Below are 9,678 nucleotides of genomic sequence, written 5' to 3' on the forward strand. Positions count from 1 at the left end.
CACACACACACACACACACACACACACACAAAGGTTACACAATGAAAGGGAAGCCTGAAGAATGTGGTTTTTGGGTTGCTGTGGTTAAATGAAGGCACACTAGCTATTGTTCACTCCCAATTTACTCAAGTGATGATCCATGGACCAGCAGCATTAGGATCACCTGGGAGCTTTAGTAGGCTGAAAGGCTCTCAAGCCTCACTGACTCAGAAACTATGGGATAATAAGATTCCAAGGTAATTTTTTTTTTGGTTTTTCGAGACAGAGTTTCTCTGTTTAACATCACTAGTTGTCCTGGAACTAGCTCTTGTAGACCAGGCTAGCCTTGAACTCACAGAGATCTGTCTGCCTCTACCTCCTGATGGATCCTAGAGTCCAATCACCGAGGAGGCCCCCCCCAGAGATTATCTCTCACCACCACAGCTGATGTAAAAGCATGAGGATTTTGTTAATTCTGTCATGACAGGGTCTTCCAGCAGTCGGGAGGCTAGAAGACCCTGAATGTCTGGTACAGGCTATTTAAAGGGAAAAAACCACAGAAGGAAGGGGTGTCTGGAGGTTGTTCTGTAACTATTATGATTGGCTTATTCAAAAGAGCTATTACCAATAATTGGCAGGAGAGTGGTTGCCAGATCAGATGAGGTAAGGGAACATCTGAGGGTCACGTTGCCTCTTCCCAGGACCTTAGTCAAAACATCAGTAACTGAGTCAACACCTAAGGATTATCTTGTCCCTATTCAATAACTGAGTTCTATTTTGGAGAACATTCACAAGGACTCAGGGAGATGATGGAAAGTTCCCAACATCTCAGTATGTGCATGTATTATGTCCTTGGTTCCCAGGGGAGGAGGGAAAGTACTGAGAGGGTTCAGAAATGGCTTCAGAATTGTCTGAAAGTTTTACACTTCCAAGTGCTGTGATTAAAGGCGCGTGCCACCACCACCAGTTTTCAAGGTAATTTGTATGCTCATTAGAATTTAGAGTTGTACTACCTTAATCTAAACTTGCTTGGGGCATGTGCCCATCTTTGACTAGAGACCAGAATACCACAACTGACAGTCTTGACAGATTATATCCAATAGGAAGAAATTATCATTTATATATCCCAAATAAGGTCTGGAGGTATAGACCAATTGTAGAACACCAACCTTTCACAAGGTTCTGGATTCCATCCCCAGCACCAGGGAATAAGACAGTCTTCCACCAGAGATGGTGGCTTGCACACAGTCCTGGAACTCAAGGGATAGAGGCAGGAAGATCTCCAGTTTCAGGCCAGCCTGTGGTAGACAGTAGAATCCTGTCCAAAAAAAAAAAATTGGTCAGGTGGTGGTGACGCACACCTTTAATCCTAGCACTTGGGAGGCAGAGACAGGCTCATCTCTTGAGTTCTAGGTCAGCCTGGTCTACAGAGTGAGTTCCAGGACAGGTTTCAAAGCTGCAAAGAAATTCTGTCTCGAAAAGCCAAAAAAAAAAAAAATCCCCAACATGATTCTGTTGTCAAAAGAATGCTGAGTGGCTGAGGCTGAGGAGCAAGAATTGCATAAATGACCCCAATCTTGTTCTTCTTTGGGTGAATGAGGTTTGGGAGATACTTTTTTTCTGAATTAAAACTTAAAAACAGCAATAATAAACCCTTGTGTATGTTAGGTATATTTCTTAAGACGAGCCTCTCTGCCAACACAAATAATTCCAATCAGAGCAAATTACACCGAATAAAAGATGCCCATGTTTAGTGCAGTGCTCCCCGGTGGCCCGGGAAAGCATGGCAAGGGGAAGAGAGCTGGGGAGACCATGAAAAACCCGAGACTACATGTTCTTTTCTGGCGGGCAGCCTAAATAGCTGTGGTAGTGGTCCTAACCCTCCCTGGGAGGCGTCACTGCTTGGCGGGCTTTCTCGGTGGTGGAGTCCGGACTAAGGCAACTCCCAGGGGAGGGGACTTGAAATGGAGCCTCCTGCTCCATTGACACTCCAAGGATGGGTGCCAGGGGCTGGGTGATGCTCCCAACCCAAACACCCCAGACTTCTTGGATATAGGGATGTCAGGGGGCTGGGGTCTCACTTTCAGCCAAACAGTGTATTCGTCCGATATGGACTCTCCTCCTATTGTTGAAGGCAACAATTCTTTTCCTCAAGACAAGGAATTTCAGGGGTTTGAAAGACATGCCCCTCAACTCTAGGACTGTATCCTAGAGAACAGGACGAGTGAGAGTTTATGATGACCAAACATCTTCCAGTGCCACAGAACAAACAATGTCTCCTGAGAAAAGCAGTATGCCAGGAAAGGTGGCCAGATAGGCCGGCAGAGTTGGATGGAAACTGAGTAGGGCTCAATAGTGACATGTTGTGGCAGTGACATACAATGACAGTCGTGGCGGTAGACCATCCCTCAGTCCCCACCCCTTTGTATCTGTCTGGGCAGCCTCCATTTTCAGCGTGCATAAATTGCTGGATACATCGAAGGAAGGAAGAAGCCAAGAGCACGGTAATGGACAGCTTGTTAATCTGGTGAATAAAAGTCCAAACCTGTTTACGGTTTTCATTGAATTGGAGAAATATGAAACTATGAATATATCATCTTCAAAAGTTGAAGAACTGTTCATCAGCCCATACGTTCATTCAGTTGTTATCTTTCTCTTCCCAAGCAGAATACATGGAGAGTAGAGAGACTCAGCTTGTCTTATTTCTCCTCACCATCCCAGAACCTGGTACATGGTAGCTGTTCAATAGATATTTTGATTTTGTTTGCTTAAATTTTTAAAATTGTATTTTATGTGTATGGGCATTTTGCCTGAATGTGTGTGGCCGAGACTGGCCTAGAACTGGTGGCAATTGTTGGAAGGAGCTGCTTGTTTGTCCCGGCCACCCCGAACCGAAATGATCACACAGAAACTGTATTAATTAAATCACTTCTTGGCTCATGAGTTCTAGCTTCTTATTGGCTAACACTTACATGTTAATTTAACTCATTTCTAGTAATCTGTGGCTTACTGGGTAAAGTTGTGGTGTCTGTCTTCAGCAGGGCTATATGGCTTCTCTCTGACTCTGCCTTCTTCCTCCCAGTATTCAGTTTAGTTTCCCCCTACCTAAATTCTGCCCTGCTGTCCAATGTTCTGCCTGCATGACAGACGAGGGCTCCAGATTTCATAATAGATGGTTGTGAGCCATCATGTGGTTACTGGGAATTGAACTCAGGACCTCTGGAAGAACAGCCAGTGTTCTTAACCTCTGAGCCATCTCTCCAGCCCCCACAAATACATGTTAAATGAATGTGATAGGTGCTTCAATATTCTAAGAAGAAGTAATATAAGACATTGACAGTTGTACAAATCCAAAAGTAACCAAGTAGAACCTAATAATGTTCCTTTCCCTTCTTTACTGCAGTAGCAGTTCGCTTCCGCTGGGGGCTTCCCTGAGCTGCCTCCAACACTGCCCAGGACTGTTTCCCTGCTTCTGCCCTTTTCTATGATAGGCTCCTCGTTCAGCACTGTTTTCCTAAAAGTCCTGACTTCATTTAATGCCACCACCACCATTCCTAACTCTCCCTTACCAGAGCCAGTGGCCCTTAAATAGTTCTTGCAAGGGGAAGAGCCTCCTAGTGACTTCTGTTTTCCATTTCTCTCCTTCCAATCTTTAGTATACTGTGCTATGGTCTACTTGAGGATTCATTTTGGAAACAGTATTGTACAGCTCAGGCTAGCCTAGAATTCTCTATGTATCCCAAACTGACCTCAAACTCCCGCTGCTTCTTGCTTCTGACTTTGAGTGACGGAGTTAAAGGTCTGTGCCACTATACCTGGCAAGGATTGATTGATTGCTTGATTGATTGATGCATTTACTTGCTCACAATACTGTTGGTTCCCCCATATCCACAAGTATAACATTTGAGAATCTGATTAACTATAAATCAAAAACTATTCACTTTGATGGGGGAGAGATGAGGAAAGGGAAGGTGGGGGTAAGGGGAGGCAATGCTCAAATGGGTCTTTGTCTCAGAACAGCAGAACCAAACAAAGAAAAGAAAACTTAGCTGTTGTGGATACATACAATGTAGTAAGACCCCAGTGGTTGCACCTGTACTGAGCACATAATTTTCCCCTGAAGGATAGAGCTTTACTCAGCTGGGAAGCAGGTAGGCTAAGGCAGGTCTTCACCTCTCCCGCCATTCCTCCAAATTAAACACCCTGCCCCCACCCTCAGTCTCCTCTCCAGCTGGGCAACAGAACACCTGCTACAGCCTCCCTTCCCCCTACCCCTCCAGGGGATGACACTTATCTTCCCCTCCAAACTCCTTACCCCCAATCATTGCTTTGTCCCAGCCTCCCACTCCAGCAGGCACCCCCTGGGAACCCACAGGCCACTCTAATCAGGAAAGCAGGTATGCTGCCGGCAGATCTCCACCTCTCCCCCCATTCCTCCCAGTCCATCCCCCAGTCTCATCCCCAGCTCTGGAGCAGACCTTCTGCTGTGGCCTCTCCTTATTCTCCACCACATTCCCAGTGGACTAAGCAGACCCTAGTGAAACACCCTGCTTTCCTCCCTCGGATGAACCCTCTCAACCCCTTCCCAGGCCATCCCCACTCCTAAATGTCAGCTTCCAATACCCAGAAACATGTTTTACCTGAAACCACCTGTGACCAAACCTATCAGAACCCTAAACTAATTTCATACCAGGCAACACACAGCAACCACACTCTCCTAAGAGCCACAGAAAAAAAACAGAAACCAAGGAACAAAACAACCACCCACCAAAGAAAGACTGGATATCAGCACCTAAATTTGAATTCAGCCCAATCCTGGGCCGAGACACCAGTGTAAAAACACAAACAATAACAGACAGGACCGTATGTCTCCACTAGAGCCCAGCAACCCTAAGATAGCAGGCCCTGAATATTCCAACATAGCTGAAACATAAAAAAAAGACCTTAAATGACCGGGGTGGTGGCGCACGCCTTTAATCCTGGCACTCAGGAGGCAAAGGCAGGCGGATCTCTGTGAGTTCGAGGCCAGCCTGGTCTACAAGAGCTAGTTCCAGGACAGGCACCAAAGCTACATAGAGAATCCCTGTCTCAAAAAACTTTTAAAAATACCTTAAATTAAGAAAAATAAAAAATAGCCGGGCAGTCGTGGCGCACGCCTTTAATCCCAGCACTCGGGAGGCAGAGGCAGGCGGATCTCTGTGAGTTCGAGGCCAGCCTGGTCTACAAGAGCTAGTTCCAGGACAGGCTCCAAAGCTACAGAGAAACCCTGTCTTGAAAAACCAAAAAAAAGAAAAGAAAAATAAAAAATAATAAATGAAATGTCGTTATGAGTAAGATATAGGTCCTTAAAGAGGAAATAAATAAATACCTTAAAGAAATCTATGAATACACAAGTAGTGGAAGGAAATGACTAAAACTGTTAGTAACCTAAAAATGGAAATAGAATCAATAAAGAAAACCCAAACTGAGGGAAATCTGGAAATAAAAATTTAAGAACTTGATCAGGAATGACAGAGGCAAGCTTCATCAACAAAATGCAAGATATGGAAGAGAAAATCATAGGCATTAAAGACACGATAAAAGAAATGGATACTTTGCTCAAAGAAAATATTACATCTAAAAAACTCCTGGCGTAAAGCTTCTGGGACACTATGAAAAGACCAAATTTAAGAATAATAAGAAGAGAAAAAGGAGAAGAAACCCAGCTCAAAGACCCAGAAAATATTTTCAACAAAATCATAGAAGAAAATTTCTTTCCCTAACCTAAAGAAGATGCCTATCAAAGTACAAGAAGCTTGCAGACTAGCAAATAGATTGGACCAGAAAAGAAAGTCCCCTCAGTCCATAGTAATCAAAACACAGAGAAAGAATATTAAAAGCTAAAAGGGAAAAAGCAAAAGTAACATAGAAAAGCAGACTTCTCAATGAAGACTCTAAAAGACCAAAGTGCCTGAATAGATATGCTACAGAGACCACAGATGCCAGCCCGGACTACTATACCCAGAAAACTCAGCAAAATTTCAATCACAATTGAAGGAGAAAATAAGACATTTCATGATAAAACCAAACTTAAACAACATCTGTCTTCAAATTCAACCTTAGAGAAGGTGTGTTGTGCTTTGAGGAAAAATGACCCCCATAGACTCATGTGTTTGAATACTTGGTTGTAGAGTGTGGCACTGTTAGGAGGTGTGGCCTTGTTGAAAGAAGTATGTCACTTTCTCTGGCTGTAATGTAGAACTCTCATTCCCTTCTCCAGCACCATATCTGCCTGCATGCTGCCACAATGATAGTGGTCTCAATCTCTGAACTGTAAGCCAGCCCCATTTAACTGTTTTCCTTTATAAGAATTGCTGTGGAGGGCTGGAGAGATGGCTCAGAGGTTAAGAGCACTGACTGCTCTTCCAGAGGTCCTGAGTTCAATTCCCAGCTACCACATGGTGGCTCACAACTGTCTGTAATGCCAAGATATGACATTCTCACACAGACATACATGTAGGCAAAACACCAATGCACATAAAATAAAAATAAATTAATTTAAAAAATGCTGTGGTTGCTGGGCAGCGGTGACACACACCTTTAATCCCAGCACTTGGAAGACATAGGCAGGTGGATCTCTATGAGTTCGAGGCCAGCCTGGTCTAAAAAGCAAGTTTCAGGACAAGTTTCAGGACAGCTAGCACCATCACATAGAGAAACCCTGTCTTGAAAAATAAAAAATAAAAAAATAAAGAACAAAGAAAACAAAGAATTGCTGTGGTCATGGTGTCTCTTCACAGCAATAGAAACTCTAAGACGACTGCTAAAACAAAATAATCACAGACCAGCAAATCAACAGAAGGGACACCTCCCCCACGCAAGCGTGCACAAACACACACACACACAAAACCAACCAGGAATTAACAAACACTGCTCACTGATATTTCTCAACATCAAGGGTCTCAATTCGCCAATAAAAAAAAAGACACAGACTACCAGAATGGATGGGAAAACAGGATCCATCCTACTGCTGCATTCAAGAAACACTTTAACATCAAGGATAGACATTATCTCAGCATAAAAGGATAGAAAAAGATATAAGCAAATAGACCTAAAAAACAAGCTGGTTTAGCCATTTTCATATCTAACAAAATAGATTTGAAACTAAAACAAATCAGAAGAGATAGGGAAGGACACTACATACTCATCAAAGGGAAAATCCACCAAGAGGACATTGCAATTCTTTTTGTTTTGTTTTGTTTAGTTTTTTTGTTTTTTGAGACAGGGTTTCTCTGTATCTTTGGAGCCTGTCCTGAACTAGGCCTTGTAGACCAGGCTGGCCTCGAACTCACAGATATCCACCTGCCTCTGCCTCCTGAGTGCTAGGATTAAAGGTGTGTGCCACCACCACTTGACAATTGAGATTTTTTTTGAAATAAGGTTTCATATTGGCCTGGAGCTCACTATGTAGCCTAATGTGACCTCAAACTCTTGGCAGTTCTCCAGCCTCGGCCTCCTGAACGTTGGGGTGGGCGTGATTCACCACACTTGACTCATCTCAATTCTTTAAAGTGTAGGAGAGGGGACTGAGACCGGAGCACAGCCCTGGAGCCTTCGTCTAACAGACTTAAGGCCATAGGTTTGATCCCCTGAGCCACAAAACAGGCACATTTTAGATTACATGTATCTTGTCACAATTAAAAAATGTGTTAAAAGCAGGGCTGCTCTACAGAGCCGTTTCTGGTCCCTGCCATATGGGACCACGTTTGTGCCTCTCTCCCGCTTTTCCTGTTTTCCTAGCATATCACCTCTGGAGCATGATAAGACACTGTTTTCTCTGCCTGGAATTTTCCTCTCACCATTTGCCTAATGTTCAATGTACCTTTCACAGGACCAACTTTCCCTGACACTAAAGAGCGGGTTGGAACCAGCTGACCATGCTCTAGCTTACCTTGTACTTTTTCGTTCCACTCTTTGTACCAGTTAAATACTTGTAGAATTGATTAATGCTTATATCTCCAACTAGAATGTCAGGGCAACAAAGACAGATTCTCTGCTCTGTTTACTGCTGCAGCCTTATCCTAAAGCGGTTAGATAATAAATATTTGCTCATCGTCTGAATGGGTGACCTGCTTTGCTGATTCAAGGGTTTCAGACTCCGGGGCTGGATATGTAGCTCAGTTAATGGACTGTTTATCTAGTATGAGCAAAGCTTTGGGTTCCATCTCTAGCACTGGCGTAAAAAGGGTTCTCATATCTAAGACCTATTAAACTCAACCCAGAAACCTGATTTTGAAAGCATGGTGTGTGCTCACTGGTAATCCCAGCCCTCCTGAGGCTGGGGAAGGATTACAAATTGGAAGTCAGCCCGAGATACATACTGAGATTGTCTCAAATTTAAACAAAATAACACACAAAACAGGTCTATCTCAGAGCTAGGTGATAAGCAAACCACAAACTCGAATGGCCACCAAACCAAAAAGTGCCGTTTAATTAATTTATAGAGTAGTTACATGGTTGATAAAGAAACAGCCCAGAGAGATGGAACTTTTTTTTTTTTTTTTTGGTTTTTCGAGACAGGGTTTCTCTGTAGCTTTGGAGCCTGTCCTGGAACTAGCTCTTGTAGACTAGGCTGGTCTCGAACTCAGAGAGATCTGCCTGCCTTTGCCTCCCAAGTGCTGGGATTAAAGGCACTTGCCACCACCGCCCAGCTGAGATAGAACATTTTAAATAATATTTGATAATAAAATAAAACACAAGGCTTTTCTCCCTCCCTCCTTTTTTTCTTTCTTTCAGAGAGTGTAATCATGGAACCCAGGCTCCCCTTAGACTCATGTCCCTCCATTCTTGTATTTTTTTGCTCCTGATTAAAAAAGATGCCTTCAAATTATAAACTAGTTCCTCTCAACACATTGGAGAAGAAAACAGGCATTATGTTGTCTATTTAGAATTCTTGAGATCTTGTGTTTGAGACAGTCTCACACTGAAGCTCTGGCTGGACTGGAACTCAATGTGTCATCTAAGGGTGACCTCAGACTCAATATTCCTGCCTCAGCCTCTCTTGTGTTGTCCACAAAGGCGACATACAATGGAATAACTAATTATTTAAATAATTTTAATTAGATGCAAGATATTTCCAAGCAGCTGGGCATGAACTGGACACCCATCATTTCACTACTTGGAAGGCTGAGGCATTAGGATAATCATGAGACTGGGTTACAAAAATGAGAGTCTTTCTCAAAAAACTTAAATAAAATTAGTTTGCAATATCACCCAATAAAGTTAAATAATAGTTTCAGTTAAATAACAGAAATGTAGTATCTTTTTCACTGGGCGGTGGTGGTGCACGCCTTTAATCCCAGCACTCAGGAGGCAGAGGCAGGCAAATCTCTGTGAGTTCGAGGCCAGCCTGGTCTACAGAGCTAGTTCCAGGACAGGCTCCAAAGCTACAGAGAAAGCCTGTCTCAAAAAACCAAAAAGGAAAGAAAGAAAGAAAGACCGAAATCTCGACAAGTGCTGGTGTACACTTTTAATCTCTACTATAATTGATAAAAAAGAAGAGAAGAGCTGGAGAGATGGCTTAGCAGTTAAGAGCACTTTTTATCCAGAGGACTTGGGTCAATTCCAGAGGATAGGATGTCTTTTCTGACCTTTGCAGGCCCAGGAATGCATATGGTGGCCATACACATATGCAGGCAAAACATTCATACAGATAAATCT

This window comes from Microtus ochrogaster, chromosome X (assembly GCF_000317375.1).
Source record: "Microtus ochrogaster isolate Prairie Vole_2 chromosome X, MicOch1.0, whole genome shotgun sequence".
NCBI classification, from domain to species: Eukaryota; Metazoa; Chordata; class Mammalia; order Rodentia; family Cricetidae; genus Microtus; species Microtus ochrogaster.